This window comes from Callorhinus ursinus, unplaced genomic scaffold (assembly GCF_003265705.2).
Source record: "Callorhinus ursinus isolate GAN/ISIS: 27379988/994484 unplaced genomic scaffold, GSC_fseal_2.0 scaffold4, whole genome shotgun sequence".
Taxonomy (NCBI): domain Eukaryota; kingdom Metazoa; phylum Chordata; class Mammalia; order Carnivora; family Otariidae; genus Callorhinus; species Callorhinus ursinus.
Window position 1 is genome coordinate 148,164,039 of NW_027397066.1, and position 20,595 is coordinate 148,184,633.

Below are 20,595 nucleotides of genomic sequence, written 5' to 3' on the forward strand. Positions count from 1 at the left end.
CCCATGAACAATTGTTCCTTATCTAGTTACTTTCAATTTGGTCATACTGCTTCATTTTCTTTACAAGACTTGTTATTATCTGAAAGTATCTTAATGCATTTGTTTGCTTGCTGACTCCCCTGTCCCATGCTCACAAGAATGGGAGCTGCAGAGCCTGGGACCTCCTCTGTCTTACTCAGCATTGGTATCACCAGCACCTGTAACAGCCTGTAACAGTGCCTGGCCCATAAAGGGGCTTCCACATGATATGTTCAGTGTAAGAGCAGTAGGCTATATCACTAGACTGTGAAGGATCAAATTGTGAAACTGTAAGTTCTGTGGGTGGTGAAGAGAGACTTTCCTCTTAACCATAAAAAACACCCTATCTGATTTATTTGGAATATAATTTGAGAATGAAAGCTATAAGAATTACTAGAGAAATGCATGCTCAGGTAAGGGGAAACTTGAAGAGGATACATGTAAGAACAATGTATGTAGGGACAGGACAGAAAAATTCGACAAAATTTATAAAGGAAATATGCTGCTGTTAGGGATATGGGTTTTCTCATGCTGAGTTCTCTTTTTTTGTGGAGGGCACTCGGATAGCATAACTTTCCTGGCTTCTCTCTGCCCCCTCATTCACTCTGCAATGTGGGAGTTGGAGTTATCTCTCATTAATGAGGAGGGCAGGAGAAGTTCAGTGCTTTCCCTTCTCTCTTCCTCTTATGAGTGGGCTTCCCAGAGAGAGCCTTCTTCTTTGCATTTCCATGTCATAAATATAATGGAGACAGGTCCCCAGGAAGTGCACATGTCTAAAATGGAGAAGTCTTTCTAATTTTTTGAGGTTTAGTATTATGAAGTTCACTTGTCCACTTTCTCTGATAACACCTTTATAAGGAATAAGGGTAATATTTTGGCAGCTGTAAGATAATAGCTCCATGGTTGAAGGGGAGAAGGGCAATTACATTATTTAAAGTTCTCATACTATACTTGAAGTGATATAATATTATGAAGGTAGACTGTGACTAGTTAAAATGCATATTATAAACCCTAGAGCAATCACTAAAAAAAGAGATACGTCAGTTAATAGAGGAGATAAAATGGAAAACAAGAAAATACTCTACCAAAACCAAAAAAGGGAAAAAATAACAAAGAAAAATGAAAACAGATGAGAAAAATAGAAAACAAATAGCAAGATGATAGACTCAAGCCCAGCCATATCAATAATAAAATTAAACGTAAAATGCTCATAAACATTCCATTAAAACGGAGAAGTTGTCAAAATGGATAAAAAAGATCAAGACCCAAATGTACGTTACCTAGAAGAAAAGCACTGTAAGTATAAGGATAGACAAGTTGGAAGTAAAAGATGTACCTTGCAAATACTAATCAAGAGAGAGATGGACTGCCTATTTTAGTATTATACAAAGAAGCCTATGGGACAAGGAATACCAGCAGAGACAATCATGAAAGAGTCAATTCATCTAGAAGGCAAAATAAACCTAACATGTATGTTCTTAATAACTGAGCTTTAAGATACAGTAAGCAGAAAGTGGCAGAACTGAAAGCAGAAATAGACAAATTCAATATTTATATTTGGAGATTTCAACACTTCTCAGTAACTGATAGGACAGAGAGGAAATCAGTAAGGATGTAGAAGACTTGAACGTTTATCACCAACCTACTTGACCTACTTCACATTTATAGAAGACTACACCCAATAATGACAGAATATATATTCCTTTGGAATGCACATAGAATATTCATGAAGTTAGGCATATACTGGGTCATGAAACAAATGTCAATAAACTTTAAAAGAGAAATCATACAGAGTTATGATCATAACAGAACTAAATTAGAAATCAATTACAGAAAAATATCTATCTAGAAAATATAAAAAATACAGAAATTAAACAGTGTATTCTAAATAATCCATGGGTCAAAGAGGAAGTCTCAAAGGAAATCAGAAAAATTTTTGAATTGAATGACAATGAAAACATTGCATATCAAAATTTGTGAAATGTAGCTAAAACAGTGATTAGAAGGAAATTTATAACAATAAATTTTAGGATTAGAAAAAAAAACTTTAATCAGTAAGTTTCACCTTAAGAAACTCGACAAAGAAGAGAAAATTAAATCCATAACATTTTGCATACAATTTCAGGTGATCCTGGAACATTTTGAAACCCATCATAAACTCAGGTTAAGAATCCCTGATCCTTAAAGATTAAACCTAAACTCATAGCCCCATAGCAGACCTCTTTCTTGACCCCCCAGAATGTCATATTTAAGCGATTTCAGGGCATTTACAATTAAGTATTTCACAGGCACCTAAAAATCAAAACCTGAAAGAAGTAGTGCTGTACCTCTGCCTCCTTCCTCCTTTCTTCACTCCCCATTTCCTTTTCTAAATCTAAAGAACAGTGCCACCATTCACTCACCTGCAAAATCCTGGCCATCTTCCTCTCCATCATTCACTTATCTAATCAATTACCAAATCCTGCTTATCCTACCACCTAAAATCCCTCAAATCCACCCATTTTTTCTCCATCCGTTTTGCCACTGTCCTGGAGTGGGTCACCAACATATCCTTAAGTAGACCATATAATAGCTTCCTAACTTACTCATTGTCTCCTGCATAGTCTGTCCTCCGACATTTTCACCTTTAATAGGTAGTCAGGGTGAGATTTCAAAAAGAGTAATGTGATCTGATCGCACCCCTGTTTATAACCTTTCTTTAGCTTTGCTGTGTTCTTGGGGTTAATTCTTGTGCCTTGGCTTATAAGACATTTCATGGTTGGGATCCTGCTTATCTCATGGACCTCGCTCTCTCCTCATGTTGTGCTGTTGACTTTATAATGTTAACTCTATAATGAACTTCTTCCTGTTTCCCTCAGTTTCATGGTTTCTTTTTCTTCTAGGCCTTCCAGATGCTATTCATTTTGTCTGGAATATTTTTCCTAACTCATTTCCCTTTGCTCTTCTCCCTCCACATTTTATTGGATCATTCCTACTCATCCTTTAGACCTAGTTTAGCTGTCATTTCTCTATCAGGACCTCCCAGATCTTCCTTCTATTGCCTGCTTCTCTTCGCCTCCAAAGGATCCAATGTCCCTGCTAAGAATCTCAGTGCATTTGATAAATGATAATTTCTTTTTTAATTTTATTTATTTATTTGAGAGAGAGAGAATATGAGAGAGAGAGCACGAGAGGGAAGAGGGTCAGAGGGAGAAGCAGACTCCCCGCTGAGCAGGGAGCCCGATGTGGGACTTGATTCCAGGACTCCAGGATCATGACCTGAGCCGAAGGCAGTTGCTTAACCAACTGAGCCACCCAGGCGCCCCTGATAAATGATAATTTCGAATTGTAATTTTGTGAATCTCCCCTACAAGGCTTAATATAATGTTTGTTCTTGTGGATAAAAGCATGGTGTGTTGTTTTTGACAATCTATGGTAATATACGAAGGATTCCGGAATTCTTTTTTTTTTAATAATTTTTATTGTTATGTTAATCACCATACATTACATCATTAGTTTTTGATGTAGTGTTCCATGATTCATTGTTTGTGCATAACACCTAGTTCTCCACGCAGAATGTGCCCTCTTTAATACCCATCACCAGGCTAACCCATCCCCCCACCCCCCCTCCCCTCTAGAACCCTCAGTTTGTTTTTCAGAGTCCATGGTCTCTAATGGTTCGTCTCCCCCTCCGACTTACTCCCCTTCATTCTTCCCCAACTGCTATCTTCTTCTTTTTCTTTTTCTTAACATATATTACATTATTTGTTTCAGAAGTACAGATCCGTTATTCATCAGTCTTGTACAATTCACAGTGCTCACCATAGCACAATGTCTATCACCCAGCAACCCAATCCCTCCCACCCCCCACCACTCCAGCAACACTCAGTTTGTTTCCTGAGATTAAGAATTCCTCATATCAGTGAGGTCATATGATACATGTCTTTCTCTGATTGACTTATTTCACTCAGCATAACACCCTCCAGTTCCATCCACATCATTGCAAATGGCAAGATCTCATTCCTTTTGATGGCTGCATAATATTCCATTGTGTATATATACCACTTCTTCTTTATCCATTCATCTGTCGATGGACATCTTGGCTCTTTCCACAGTTTGGCTATTGTGGACATTGCTGCTATAAACATTGGGGTGCACGTACCCCTTCGGGTCCCTACATTTGTATCTTTGGGGTAAATACCCAGTAGTGCAATTGCTGGATCGAACGGTAGCTCTAATTTCAACTGTTTGAGGAACCTCCATACTGTTTTCCAGAGTGGTTGCACCAGCTTGCATTCCCACCAACAGTGTAGGAGGGTTCCCCTTTCTCTGCATCCCTGCCAACATCTGTCGTTTCCTGACTTGTTAATTTTAGCCATTCTGACGGGTGTGAGGTGGTATCTCATTGAGGTTTTGATTTGGATTTTCCTGATGCCGAGCGATGTTGAGCACTTTTTCATGGGTCTGTTGGCCATTTGGATGTCTTCTTTGGAAAAATGTCTGTTCATGTCTTCTGCCCATTTCTTGATTGGATTATTTGTTCTTTGGGTGTTGAGTTTGATAAGTTCTTTATAGATTTTGGATACTAGCCCTTTATCTGATATGTCATTTGCAAATATTTTCTCCCATTCTGTCGGTTGTCTTTTGGTTTTGTGGACTGTTTCTTTTGCTGTGCAAAAGCTTTTTATCTTGATGAAATCCCAATAGTTCATTTTTGCCCTGGCTTTCCTTGCCTTTGGCGATGTTTCTAGGAAGAAGTTGCTGTGGCTGAGGTCGAAGAGGTTGCTGCCTGTGTTCTCCTTTAGGAGTTTGATGGACTCCTGTCTCACGTTTAGGTCTTTCAACCATTTGGAGTCTATTATTGTGTGTGGTGTAAGGAAATGGTCCAGTTTCATTCTTCTGCATGTGGCTGTCCAATTTTCCCAACACCATTTGTTGAAGAGACTGTCTTTTTTCCACTGGACATTCTTTCCTGCTTTGTCAAAGCTGAGTTGACCATAGAGTTGAGGGTCCATTTCTGGGCTCTCGATTCTGTTCCATTGATCTATGTGTCTGTTTTTGTGCCAGTACCATACTGTCTTGATGATGACAGCTTTGTAATAGAGCTGGAAGTCCGGAATTGTGATGCCGCCAGCTTTGCTTTTCTTTTTCAGTATTCCTCTGGCTATTCGGGGTCTCTTCTGGTTCAATACAAATTTTCGGATTATTTGTTCCATTTCTTTGAAAAAAGTGGATGGTATTTTGATGGGGATTGCATTGAATGTGTAGATTGCTCTAGGTAGCATTGACATCTTCACAATGTTGATTCTCCCAATCCATGAGCATGGAACGTTTTTCCATTTCTTTGTGTCTTCTTCAATTTCTTTCATGAGTATTTTATAGTTTTCTGAGTACAGATCCTTTGCCTCTTTGGTTAAATTTATTCCTAGGTATCTTGTGGTTTTGGGTGCAATTGTAAATGGGATTGACTCCTTGATTTGTCTCTCTTCTGTCTTGTTGTTGGTGTATAGGAATGCCACTGATTTCTGTGCATTGATTTTATAGCCTGCTACTTGACTGAATTCCTGTATGAGTTCTAGCAGTTTTGGGGTGGAGTCTTCTGGGTTTTCCACATACAGTATCATATCATCTGCAAAGAGTGAGAGTTTGACTTCCTCTTTGCCAATTGGGATGCCTTTGATTTCTTTTTGTTGTCTGATTGCTATGGCTAGGACTTCTAATAGTATGTTGAATAGCAGTGGTGATAGTGGACATCCCTGCCACGTTCCTGACCTTAGGGGAAAGGCTCTCAGCTTTTCCCCATTGAGAATGATATTCGCTGTAGGTTTTTCATAGATGGCTTTTATGATATTGAGGTATGTACCCTCTATCCCTATACTCTGAAGAGTTTTGATCAAGAAAGGATGCTCTACTTTGTCAAATGCTTTTTCTGCATCTATTGAGAGGATCATATGATTCTTGTTCTTTCTTTTGTTAATGTATTGTATCACGTTGATTGATTTGCGGATGTTGAACCAGCCTTGCAGCCCAGGGATAAATCCCACTTGGTCGTGGTGAATAATCCTTTTAATGGACTGTTGGATCCTATTGGCTAATATTTTGGTGAGAATTTTTGCATCCATGTTCATCAAGGATATTGGTCTGTAATTCTCCTTTTTGATGGGGTCTTTGCCTGGTTTGGGGATCAAGGTAATGGTGGCCTCATAAAATGAGTTTGGAAGTTTTCCTTCCATTTCTATTTCTTGGAACAGTTTCAGGAGAATAGGTATTAATTCTTCTTGAAATGTCTGATAGAATTCCCCTGGGAAGCCATCTGGCCCTGGGCTTTTGTTTGTTGGGAGATTTTTGCTGACTGCTTCAATTTCCTTAGTGGTATAGGTCTGTTCAGGTTTTCTATTTCTTCCTGGTTCAATTTTGGTAGTTGATACATCTCTAGGAATGCACCCATTTCTTCCAGGTTATCTAATTTGCTGGCATAGCGTTGCTCAAAATATGTTCTTATAATTGTTTGTATTTCTTTGGTGTTGGTTGTGATCTCTCCTCTTTTATTCATGATTTTGTTGATTTGGGTCATTTCTCTTTTCTTTTTGATAATTCTGACCAGGGGTTTATCAATCTTGTTAATTCTTTCAAAGAACCAGCTCCTAGTTTTGTTGATCTGTTCTACTGTTCTTTTGGTTTCTATTTCATTGATTTCTGCTCTGATCTTTATTATTTCTCTTCTCCTGCTGGGTTTAGGCTTTATTTGCTGTTCTTTCTCCAGCTCCTTTAGGTGTAGGGTTAGGTTGTGTATTTGAGAACTTTCTTGTTTCTTGAGAAAGGCTTGTATTGCTATATACTTTCCTCTTAGGACTGCCTCTGCTGTATCCCAAAGATTTTGAACACTTGTGTTTTCATTTTCATTGGTTTCCATGAATTTTTTTAATTCTTGTTTAATTTCTTGGTTGACCCATTCATTCTTTAGTAGGATGCTCTTTAGCCTCCATGTATTTGAATTCTTTCCGACTTTCCTCTTGTGATTGAGTTCTAGTTTCAAAGCATTGTGGTCTGAAAATATGCAGGGAATTACCCCTATCTTTTGGTACCGGTTGAGACCTGATTTGTGATCTAGGATGTGATCTATTCTGGAGAATGTTCCATGGGCACTAGAGAAGAATGTGTATTCCGTTGCTTTGGGATGGAGTGTTCTGAATATATCTATAAAGTCCATTTGGTCCAGTGTTTCACTTAAAGTCTTTATTTCCTTGTTGATCTTTTGCTTAGATGATCTGTCCATTTCAGTCAGGGGGGTGTTAAAGTCCCCCACTATTATTGTATTATTGTCAATGTGTTTCTTTGCTTTTGTTATTAATTGCCTTATATAATTGGCTGCTCCCATGTTAGGGGCATAGATATTTACAATTGTTAGATCTTCTTGTTGGATAGACCCTTTAAGTAGGATATAGTGTCCTTCTTCATCTCTTATTACAGTCTTTGGTTTAAAATCTAATTTGTCTGATATAAGGATTGCCACCCCAGCTTTCTTTTGGTGTCCATTAGCATGGTAAATGGTTTTGCACCCCCTCACTTTCAATCTGGTGGTGTCTTTGGGTCTAAAATGAGTCTCTTGCAGACAGCATATTGATGGGTCTTGTTTTTTAATCCAATCTGATAGCCTGTGTCTTTTGATTCGGGCATTGAGCCCATTTACATTCAGGGTAACTATTGAAAGATATGAATTTAGTGCCATTGTATTGCCTGTAAGGTGACTGTGACTGTATATTGTCTGTGTTCCTTTCTGATCTATGCTGCTTTTAGGCTCTCTTTTTGCTTAGAGGACTCTTTCAATATTTCTTGTAGGGCTGGTTTTGTGTTTGCAAATTCCTTTAGTTTTTGTTTGTCCTGGAAGCTTTTTATCTCTCCTTCTATATTCAATGATAGCCTAGCTGGATATCGTATTCTTGGCTGCCTATTTTTCTCATTTAGTGCTCTGAAGATATCATGCCAGTCCTTTCTGGCCTGCCAGGTCTCTGTGGATAGGTCTGTTGCCAATCTAATGTTTCTACCATTGTAGGTTACATATCTCTTCTCCCGAGCTGCTTTCAGGATTTTCTCTTTGTCTCTGAGACTCATAAGTTTTACTATTAGATGTCGGGGTGTTGACCTGTTTTTATTGATTTTGAGAGGGGTTCTCTGTGCCTCCTGGATTTTGATGCCTGTTTCTTTCCCCACATTAGGGACATTCTCTGCTATTATTTGCTCCAATATACCTTCTGCCCCTCTCTCTCTTTCTTCTTCTTCTGGGATCCCAATTATTCTAATGTTGTTTCATCTTATCGTATCGCTTATCTCTCGAATTCTGCCCTCGTGATCCTGTAGTTGTTTATCTCTCTTTTTCTCAGCCTCTTTATTTTCCATCATTTGGTCTTCTATATTGCTGATTCTTTCTTCTGCCTCATTTATCCTAGCAGTTAGTGCCCCCATTTTTGATTGCATCTCATTAATAGCCTTTTTGATTTTGACTTGGTTAGATTTTAGTTCTTTTATTTCTCCAGAAAGGGTTTCTCTATTAACTTCCACACTTTTTTCAAGTCCAGCTATTATCTTTAAAGTCATGATTCTGAACTCTAGGTCTGACATCGTACTAATGTCCATATTGAGTAGGTCCCTGGCAGACGGTACTACCTCTTGTTCTTTTTGCTGAGGTGATTTTTTTCATCTTGTCATTTTGTCCAGAGGAGAACAGATGAATGAGAGAACAGAATGTTAACAGGTTAACAATGTCTCCAGCAAATATATTCTATACAAATCAGAAAAGACCTGAAACCAGGGGACAAGAAAGGGAAAGAAGAGAGGAAAAAAAAAGGAAAAAGAAAAAGATAAAAACAAACAAAAGAGAACAAAACAAAAACAAACCAGAATATGATCAAATATGATCAGGCTAGTGCATAGATGAGTGCCATACACTAGCTTTTGGGCATATTTTGGTCTGTTAGAAGAAAGTGCCTGCTAAAATTTTAAAGGAAGAAAGACTTATATATGTACAAAATAAGGGTTGATACAATGAAGGGATGGCAGATGACTATAAAGATGAAAATTATAAAAGATTTTATAAAAGGAATTGATAAGAAGTTGTTTTTTAAAAAAGAAAGAAGAAGATTTAAAAAGAAAAAGAAAAAAGAAAAAAAAGAAAAAAAAAGGGAGAGAATGTGATCAGGCAGGAGAATAGAACAAAGCCACACAGTAGTCATTTAGGGTATATTTTGATCTGTTAGAAGAAATTGTATCTCAAAATTTTAAAGAGAGAACAACTTATATATATATGCCAAAAATAAGGGTAACTACTATGAAGGGACAAAAATATGACTCTAAAAATGAAAAATAAAAAATGTTTTTTTAAAAAAGGGATTGATAAGATGTTGTTTGAAAAAGGGAAAAAGAAAAATTCAAAAAAAACAGTTAAAAAATTAACTTTGAAAAGCTAATGAATTATGGTAAAAAAGCCATGAATTCTATGTGCAGTATTCCCCTAGCGCTGGAGTTCTCCCATTCTCCTTGATCAGTAAACTTGGTCTTGGCTTGCTGGCTTTTCGGGCTGATCTTCTGGGGGAGGGGCCTGTTGCCGTGGTTCCCAGATGTCTTTGCTGGAGGCGGAATTGCCCCGCCCTTGTGAGTCCGGGCTAAGCACGCTGCTCAGGTTTGCTCTCAGGAACTTTTGTTCCCTGCAAGCTCTCGGTACAGCTTTGGAGGACCAGGGTGAAAATGGTGGCCCCCCAATCTCCGCCCAGAGGAGCCGAGACCTCGGGGCCCCGCTCCTCAGTGCGCCCCCAGAGAAAAGCAGTCACTCCCATCTCCCCAGTCTCGGCCGCACTCCGTGCTCACCCGACCTGTGACCGAGCGTTTCTATCTCTGGCACCCGACCCCATGTGGAGTCTCCAAACCCAGCAGATCCTTGCAGTGCACTCCCGCGCTGCTCCTCCCGGGGGAGGAAGGGGAGTCTCCCCGGATCTGCCGCTTGTTGGGTCCTTGCTGGAGGAGCAGTGGCCCGACTGGGCCGCGGATCACAGTTTATGGCAACCCCGAGCTGAGAGCCCGCGACTGGGCTCCGTCTCTGCAGCTGGCTTCCCCGCTCCGATCCCTGGGAGCTCTGCCACACTCAGGCACCCCCCGGTCTTTCTGTGACCCCGAGGGTCCTGAGACCACACTGTCCCGCGAGGGTTCCACCCCCCGCTTAGCCACTGGAGCGACGTCCCTCAGCGGAGCCGACTTCTAAAAGTTCCCATTGTGTGCTCCGCGGCTCTATCACTTGCCAGAAGTGACTGACGGAGGCCCCTCCCCTGCCGTCTATCCTCCCGAATATCGCCTCGGATTCACGTCTCTGCACGTCCTACCTTCCAGTAAGTGGTCGCTTCTCTGTTCAGAGTTGTTGCTACTCTCTTCTTTGGTCTCCTGTTGAGTTCGTAGGTGTTCAGAATGGTTTGATCCCTATTCAGCTGAATTCCTGAGACCAGACGAAATCCAGGTCTCCTACTCCTCCGCCATCTTGCCACACCCCCCTCTGGAATTCTTAATCACCTGGGAAAATATATGGTAAAAATAATGTAAGCATAAAGTAAGAGTAATAGACGTCAGTGAATATTTGTATAATTAATGCACTTTATCTGTGATTACATGTTGTCATATGTCATTATCATAACCTATGCTCTTACAGATTTTTTTTCTCTGTTCCATTGACAAGGAAAATATAATTGTTTCATTAGTAAGTGTTGGTGGTGTGTTGGATAGATTATGAAGAGTTAAATGTTACAGTTTTCCCTCAACATCCTGTGTATTTAATTATATTTTCTTTTCACCGAGCAGAATTCTGATCATAGGGTTATAGATACTTGGTTGAGAATCTATGATATAAAGAACTCAGCATCCCAGCTGAATGCAAAATTGATGGGCTTTTGACTATGCTTAATCATTTTGCTTGCCTTTCATTTTTGTATTATTTAGTTGTAATTGCCCATTTTCTCCTGCCCCTTTGTTAAGAACATTCAAATTGTTAGTGCTAAAATTACACTATGCCATCACCAAATGTCCGGCACCAGATCCTTATTAGGCTAATGACAGATTCATTAGAGATTAGAAGGGGTCAGTGTGCTCTTTTGGCATGGCTTTCGTACACTGTACTCTGGTGGAAAAACAAAATCATTAAAATAACGTTATGCACGAATAGTCATTAAACCATGTTATAAACATTTGGCTCATTTAACTCTGTCTGGGGTTGGGCATGTTTGTTCCTCAAGTTATCCTGATAAAAGTGGCAAAGAATTTTGGGATGTTTTAAAAATAACCTACAATTGGGTGCTCATAATTTTTGTTTTCTTTATAACATTGTAGGAAGGAAATCAATAGTAAAGTAAACATGGCTAAGCATAGTCGAGCAATATTATTGTGTCACCTCTAACCACAAATATAACACATTTAGATGTGTTTTGCTTTCCCATCACCCTCAAGTTATAAGAAGGAAAAGAATTATGTCATACAGAAGTTGAATTGGATCCAGATTTTATAGGTATTTATTTTCCCATAAATATATTATTCTAATAAAAGACTATTACCAACAGATTAAAGCTTTTATTTTTCCTCAGAGTCCATAGTCTCAAACAAACTGAGGGTTCTAGAGCGGAGGGCGGTGGGGGGATGGGTTAGCCTGGTGATGGGTATTAAAGAGAGCACGTACTGAATAGAACACTGGGTGTTATATGCAAGCAATGAATCATGGAATACTACATCAAAAAAAATGATGTAATGTATGGTGATTAACATAACATAATAAAATAAAATTTAAAAAAATAAAAAATGTATTTCTTCTAAAAAAAAGCTTTTATTTTTAATAGGTCTGAGCATTTTAATCTGATGTTGACTTTTTTATTGTTAGTTTTTGGTCATTCCAGTCAATGATCAATTTATTGATGTTATTTATTCATTCATTCATCAAATTTTTATTCATTTAGTATATGACAGGTACTGTGCTGTTGAAGTTCCAGAGCTGAATAACGTACAATCTATGATGTCAAGGGGTAGAGCTATGGGTAGATGCTCTGGGTGCCCTATGCATCTTTGTGTACCTACTGGGCTTCCTTCTCTGAGAGGAATCTTAGGTCATTTGAGGAGAACCTTTGTCATGGTGCCTCTCTCTGGAACCCTGTAGATGAGGTAGGGGAATGTCTAAGGCAACTCTGGCTACTCTAAGTTGGATGCTCTCCCTTTAAAATATTCAGAGGACTCGACATCTGGCACTGGGTCATCATTTCCCTCAAATAAATACTTTAATTACATTTAGATTTCTATTGATCTTTTACTTAATTTAGAAAGAAGTTTCACTGATGCATTACATTTGTTGCTCTGCAGTGTCAAAGAATACTATCATTATGATTGGTACCATTTGTAATAAACAAAGAGGGCGAAGCATACAACAGGGCTGAAGATTCATAGTCCCTCTCCCCACTGACATGGGCTGGTATTGGGACCTCGAGATTGGTACAACACACATGCCAATGGGATAGATAAATTTCTTTGGACTCTTAAAATTTTGTTACATTTTGTTACTTAAAGGGTTTTTTTTTTTTTCCTTTTTTCCTCTTGGGAATAGAAATATGTTCTTCCCCCATTTTATAGGCAAACCACTTCAATCGAACATGGCTGGCAGCCATATGGTCCTATATGAATCCAACAACTAATTTAGCAAAGAAAACTGCTTGTAACAAGTTTTGTATATGCCATCCCAGGTATTACTTTGATGATAAATGAGGAGATGATTGGCAAGAAAATGATAGTAACATTTATAAAAAGGTATGTTCCCTTTAGTCATTTAATGACGGTCAAATTATTAGTTACCATCTATTTGAAGTGAAGTCCATGGCACTTGTAGGAGGTACTTAACACTTTTTATATATAATTTTATAGCAAAAATATGGTGTTAATTTTCAAGCAGCTTACAATCTAGTAAACTTTTGAATGAGTGCTTGTATTACCCTTATCTGGAACTTCTAGGTCTAGACTTTTGGCTGGCATGGCTTCCAGAACTGGCTTTATGACTATATTTCAGAACCAGTGTTTCTAGCCAAAACTAATAAGTGTGGAGTGGCTCAAAGACGGAAAAACAAAACAAAACAAAAACTGAATTAACTCAACACATTAGAATCTCATAAAGAGTTATTGGGAATTTTGGGGAAATGGTTCATCTCAGTTTTTGTTTTATGTTACAGGCTATTCCTTCCCTGGATGGTTCCTTCTGCTCTGACACTTGGAGAATCAAAGCTTTAGCCAGACGGCTATCACTCTTCCCATGCAGGGAGCACGCATGGTGTGTAGTTAGAATTCTTTTCCTTTAGAATTCCTTGGCATCAGGAGTGGGTAAAAGGGAAAGCAAAAGTTTTAGGGTATTTTGTGAATTTTATTTACACTTTAATGAAAAGTGACTGTTTAACCTCTGTCTGGGGAAATTAAATACGCCATAGCCATTCGTAGACATGAGAAGCGCACATTTGTAGCTACATGAATGTGATAAGGACTATTTCCTTTGAAGAAATCTATAGTAGTTTATTTTTATCTATTTTTATCAGCTACTTTCAATAATGTTACTAGTTAAATATTTAGATAATTTATTGAATGTTCTATAAAATAAACTTGGTTGAATTTCTGAACTGAACTTGTCATCAGGTGCCAAAATTATAATACAACTCAAATGAATAGGATATTAAAACTGTGATGGCAGCTGAAGAACTATCCACAAAATACTGACAAGTCTGACTTCTGAAAGGAGTTAGAAACACTTCCCTAAAATATTTTATAAGATGTTATTTGAACAACAATGGAATTAACAAATAAGATTTCTGGAAAATCCCGAACATGTATGCCATTATGTGTTCTATATATGAAACATGGCAGCCAACTGCAACTGGTAAGTTCACAAAATCACGAGGTCAGAGGTCAGAGAGCAATGAACTGAAATATGTTCCAGTGCTGTTTCTTTTTGAGAAAGCTTTTATATGCACTCCAGTGATGCACAGGGGTACCAGTGCTGGGAAAAGGTTAAATGCTTAGACTACCATTCCTTTGAGCTATTCTCCATGAATCTCTTGACTTTCAAATGGTTCATCACGGTGTGACTCTTTCAATATGTAGAAGTCATGACATGATCCAGGAAGGTTACCAAAAGGGTCGTACTGTTTTTTTCAGCCTGGCACCTGGTATTTCAGGGGCATTCACAAAACAGTATGAATTCTTTAGAGAATACCCAAAATGTACTACTTACATCAGAGGAGAGAAGCTGAGGAAAATTTTAGAAAAGGATTAGAGTATGCAGTAAATACTAGTTTAATTTCTCTATAAAAACCTGTTTTATACTGGTTATTTCAACTAACTGTGAATTTGAATTTAGACTTAAGGGCAGATGGCCAGAATTTATACTTCAAAACACAATTACTTTTTGTGGCTATAGGAGAACGAGTGTTATAATGGGGAGAATTGCTCATATGGAAAAAAAATTACCCACCACTGTATAGTCTTAGTTGAATTTAAGAGATACCCAAATTTAATTCTTAATCTCAGGAAACAAACAGAGGCTTGCTGGAGTGGTGGGGGGGTGGGAGGGATGGGGTGGCTGGGTGATAGACATTGGGGAGGGTATGTGTTATGGTGAACCCTGTGAATTGTATAAGACTGATGAATCCCAAACCTGTACCTCTGAAACAAGTAATATATTATATGTTAAAAAAAAAAAAGAAAATAGTAGGAAGGGAAAAATGAAGGGGGGGTAATCTGAGGGGGAGATGAACCTTGAGAGACTATAGACTCTGAAAAACAAACTGAGGGTTCTAGAGGGGAGGCGGTGGGGGGATGGGTTAGCCTGGTGATGGGTATTAAAGAGGGCACATTCTGCGTGGAGAACTAGGTGTTATGCACAAACAATGAATCATGGAACACTACATCAAAAACTAATGATGTAATGAATGGTGATTAACATAACATAATAAAATAATATAAAAAAAAGAAATACCCAAATTTAGGATTTATTCTTGACTTATATTTGGTTTAAACTCTTTAATTCTTTTATGGTTATTTTTTAATGTATAAAATGGAAAAAATAATCACAACCTGCCTTTTGAGGGTCCTCTGAAAAGTAATAAAATGGAAAAAAATAGAAAAATCAATCTTGGTTAACATTTCTTTGAAGAGGCTGGCAGAACAAAGGGAGATAATGATGTGTCTAATTGCAGCCCAAATTCTTCAGAAGGCAGTAGCTAATTTTCAGTGAGTCTTCTGGACTTGCCAAATCTTAGTAGGAATTTATACTGAAATGGGTTAGAAGTCTAAACTTTAAAGGAATGGAGAAACATAGTCCTTCACATGCCATCAGAGTGATCTGTCTAAAAAGCAAAATTTGTCATTTTACCTCAGTATTAAAAATTCCTTGGTGATTTCTCCATCATATTCAAGAAATGCATTGTATACACCATATTACATGATGCATTTTTTATTGTCCTTTTTCAGCTTTGGCTGCTGTCACCCCAATATATACCCCATACTTCACTTATACCACACTTCGTAGAGCTCGCTGAATGTACCAGGTTCTCCCAAGCTTTCCTGCCTTCATAGATGTTGTTCCCTCTGTCTGATGTGCCATATCCTCACCACCTTCCATCACCAACCTAGTGAACTTTTATTCAACCTTCAAAACTCAGCTTATATCACCTCTTTATTATTCCCTCCAATTCCCTAACAGAATGCTGTATTTGTTTTATGTCTGGTCCCCAAATACATTGTGAGTTCCTGAAGTGTAGGTTCTCTATTCTATATACCTTTGTATCTCTAGAGCCTTGCTCAGGGTTGCTGATTGGATAAATAAGTAAATAGATGAGACTCTGATATGAATTATTCAGTATCTCTCTGGAAGCATCTGGAGTTAGGTGCTAAAAATATATTGAAGCACTCCACCCTTCTAAGGTTTGGAACTAACTGAGACATGGAGCCAAGAGTCAGGCACTTGAAGATTAAAGTGATGGCTTTGTTAATGACAAAGGCTGGGTTGGAGAACATGGCTTAGGTATGTGGTAGTGGTGGGTTTCCTGCTAGAACCCAAGAATTAGACATCATATTTTCTGAGTCAAGGCAGTTCTGGACAGCTACAGGCCTGGACAATGTACTTCCTGGTTTAGGTACTGAGTCTTGACTGCTAAGTTTATGACATGATCCAGAGTAGACCAGAACACATGCATATGGTCAGATCCCAAAAGGAAAGAGGAAAGAGCTGATCTAGGCTTGCCTACTTTTTGTTCCAAACTTATCAGTCAGTTAAATCAACATTTCTCCCTTAGGAAAAAATTAGTGTAGGTGTAGAGAGGCCAGAGGTGTTATTTGAATGGATGTCCTTCTACCTGGGAACATGAAATCAGGGCAAAAGAAGATCCCCTTTTCTCCTTCTGGTACTAAGAACAGTTGTCTTTCCATGTATCCTTTCTCTGTCAATGGCGTGACTCCTCTCCCAGCTATCTAAGTGTAGTTAGGGAAAACACTGTCCTAGTTTATAGCTCATCTCCCACAAAAAGCAATTGGCAATGATCCTTCAGCCTATGTCTAGTCCCAGAACGAATTGTTGGTATCTTATCTTTTAATTGTTTAATATATAAAAGTAATAACAGGTTACTTTGAAAATTACAAATGATTTAGATACATAAAAATAAGCCTGCCTAAAAGTATCCTAGTCTTCCAGCATTTTCTCCTGTCTGAAGATAACTATTGTTCAGGCATATATCTCCAGACTTTTTTCTAGGCATTTACACATGGTTAGACATAAAAAGTTTTGAAAACTGCAAATACTTAAGAATAACTGACAGACATTTTCCTGTTTCTCATTTTATTTGTTTACCTCATTTTTTTTTAGCATTCCATAGAATGAATGTTTCATAATTTCTTTCAGCATTCCCCTATTGCTAGATATTTAGGTTGTTTCTAATTTTTTACTACTACAAAGAGCAAATATTCTATATACCTATGTCTCTTACTATTTCTGTAAGAGAGATTCCTATAAAGTAAAACGGTGGAGTTGAGTTACCTATATGTTATAATTTTGAGAGGCATTTCACATATGCCTTTTTATACTATATTTTATATATATGTTTATATACATTCACACACATTATATATATTGTTTATACTAACAATATGTCAAGTTCCCATTTTCCAAAACTTATGGACTCTGGAATTTATAAATTGTTCCAGTTTTTACCAGTTGAGTGGATAAAACATATCTTTTTGTTTAATCCCATTTCCTTTATTACTTATGATGCCAAACATGATTTTGCATGGTTATTATCTTTAGTACTTCCTCTTTGCCAGTTCATAATTTTCACTCATTTTCTTTGATAGTTTAACATTTTCATATATTATAGATTTTAATTCTGCATCTGCTAATTATGTTGCAAATATTTCCTTACAGAGTGGCTTTCTTTTCAATTTGTTTAATAGTTAGCTTTTACTAACAGATTTTAATGCCAACATTTTCTTTTCTTTTTGTAAGGAGGATTTTATTTATCTATTTAGAGCATGCATGAGTGGGTAGAGGGGCAGAGGGAGAGGGAGAGAGAATCTCAAGCAGATTCGGTGCTGAGCATGGAGGCCAACATGGGGCTCAATCCCACAACCCTGAGATCATGACTTGAGCTGAAATCAAGAGTTGGTCGCTTAACTGACTGAGCCATCTGGGTGCCCCATTGCCAACATTTTCATAGACTGAGTTCCCATATAAGCATCACTCTCTTTTAGTAATTTCAATTCTGTTCCATTGATCTATTTATCTGTTCTTCATAGTGTTTTAATTCTAAACAATAGAATTTAATAACAATAATCTCTAATATTTATTGAAACTTTAACATGTGCCATTCTCTTAATCTTTACAAATACCTTATGTGGTAATCAACATTATTACCACCATTTTACATGTTAGGAAACTGAAGCCCAAACTGTTTAAGTAACTTGCCCAGGGTTACTAAGCTAGTAAACAGCTGAGCTGGGATGAACCCCAACATTCACGATCCAAGTCGAGAATGTTGGTAAACACTATACTATAAGAACTTTCCATAGGTTTATGGGGTGCTTTGACATTTGGGATAGCAAGTTGTCTGTCAATGATGTTTTATTTTACAATTTTCTTATGCATTTTACTCTTAGGAGTGAATTTTATACTCATCCTGGTGGGTTTCATAAAAGGTTCTGTTGGATTTTTAATAATAATTGTTTTGAAATTTTAGATTATTTTGAAAAAGGAATGTCATTATTATGGGCTGAGTTGTGTCCCCAGCCCCATGTTGAAATCCTAACCCCCAGTGTACTTCAGAAGGTAACTATATTCGGAGATAGAGTCTTTAAAGAGCTAATTAAATTAAAATGAGATTATTAGGGGGACATTAATTCAATGTGACCAGTGTCATAAGAAGAAGAAATTTAGAACAGACAGACTCAGAGGGAAGATAGCCATCTACAAACCAAAGAAAGAGGCCTCAGGAGAAACTCACCCTACAGACACCTTGATCTTAGACTTCTAGCCTCCATATAACTTTCTGAGAAAATAACTTTCTGTTGTTTAAGCTGTTTAGTCTGCAGTACTTTGTTATGGTAGCCCGGACAAACTAATACAGTCATTGTCATTATTTACTGTCTTTTCATGCAGTATAATTCTATGAATTTTAATTTATTTAGTCCTTTTCTACATTCATCAGTTAAGTGCAAGTGTTTTCTTTGAGTATATATTAATATTTCTTGTTAGTCTTGTTCTTATTCATTTTACTGCTTTCTGTTATTCTTGTGAATAGGATTTTTTTCCATTATATTTATAAATTTCCTATTGATTTTTCTATATTTATATTTTATCTGGCTACCTTACTGGACTCTTATTAGTTTTAAATTTTTTCAATTGTCTTAGAGTTTTTAAGCAGGCAAACCTATAATATGCAAAGAAAGACAGTTTTATTTCTTTATTTCTTGTATACACACACACACACGTTTCATGTTTCTTGTCTTATTGCGTTGGCTGGAATGTTTCAAAATAAGCTTGAATAATAGTGGTGATAGCACACATTTCTTGCCTAACATTTGACTTTATTTGGCAATCCTTAATTATGGTATTTATCATAGGTTTATTTTTTATTTTTTTAAAGATTTATTTATTTATTTTAGATAGAGAGAGAGAAAGAGAGAGCATGGGTGGGGGGAGGAGCAGAGGAGAGAGGGAGAGAATCTCAAGCGGACTTCCTACTGAGCACGGAGCCCAATGCAGGACTTGATACCATGACCCTCAGATCATAACCTGAACCAAAATCAAGAGTGGGACACTTAACTGACTAAGCCACCCAGGTGCCCCTATTCATCGTAGGTTTTGATATAATTTTTAATTTATTACAAATTTTGTAGGAGTCTTTATTCTCTCTATCAGCCAAAGAAATTATAGGAAGTGCTTTACCAGAAACTTTCAAAATAATCTTATAGGTTTCTCTTTTCATATGCTAATATAATGAATTGCTTGAATAGATTCCTAAATTTAAAGCATTTTTTGATGTTAAGAATAAGCCTGTTTATTTTCCATTCTTGTTATAATTCACTGCTGGATATGAATTATTAATATTTTATTCATGAATTTTTCAGGAAGTGTATTGTGTGGTAAACTTTCCAAGTCATTGTATGACTGAAGATTAATTTCACCTATAGATTTGAATAATAATTTAGTTTGGCGTAGAGTTTCAGATTCAAAATAACTTGGAAAACATTGGTCCATTATACTCTGGAATCCAGTAATGTAGATAAGGAATTAGAGGCCAGGCTAATCCTCTTAGGTCAGAAATATTAAGAAAAAACTCAGGAAACAAAAACAAAAATGGAAAATTAGGATTTCATCAGGATAAAAAGCTTTTGCACATCAAAGGGAACAGTCAACAAAACTAAAAGGCAACCCACAGAATGAGAGAAGTTATTCACAAATGGCATATCAGATAAAGGGCTAGTATCCAAAATCTATAAAGATCTTATCAATCTCAATACCCAAAACCCAAAAAATCCAGTCAAGAAATGGGCAGAAGACATGAACAGACATTTCTCCAAAGAAGACATACAAATGGCTAACAGACACATGAAAAAATGCTCAACATCACTTGGCATGCTTGAAAATACAAATCAAAACCACAATGAGTTATCACCTCACACCGGTCAGAATGGCTAAATTTAACAACTCAGGAAACAAGAGATATTGGTGAGGATGCAGAGAAAAGGAACCCTCTTACTGTTGGTAGGAATGCAAACTGGTGGAAAACAGTATGGAGGTTCCTCAAAAAGTTAAAAATAGAACAACCCTATGACCCAGCAATTGCACTATGAAGTCTTTATCCAAAGGATAAGAACATAGTGATTCGAAAGGGCAACATGCCCTCATTTCAAAAGCATATCCTCATTTGTCACCTTATTTTAGTTGTTATCATTTAAAAAAAAAAATCTTGCATGTCCACTTGAGAGCCTTGGGCAGCAAAAACAATCCCAATACAGAATGTTCATCATCAGTTTCTTAAGAAAGTTGAAGTGACT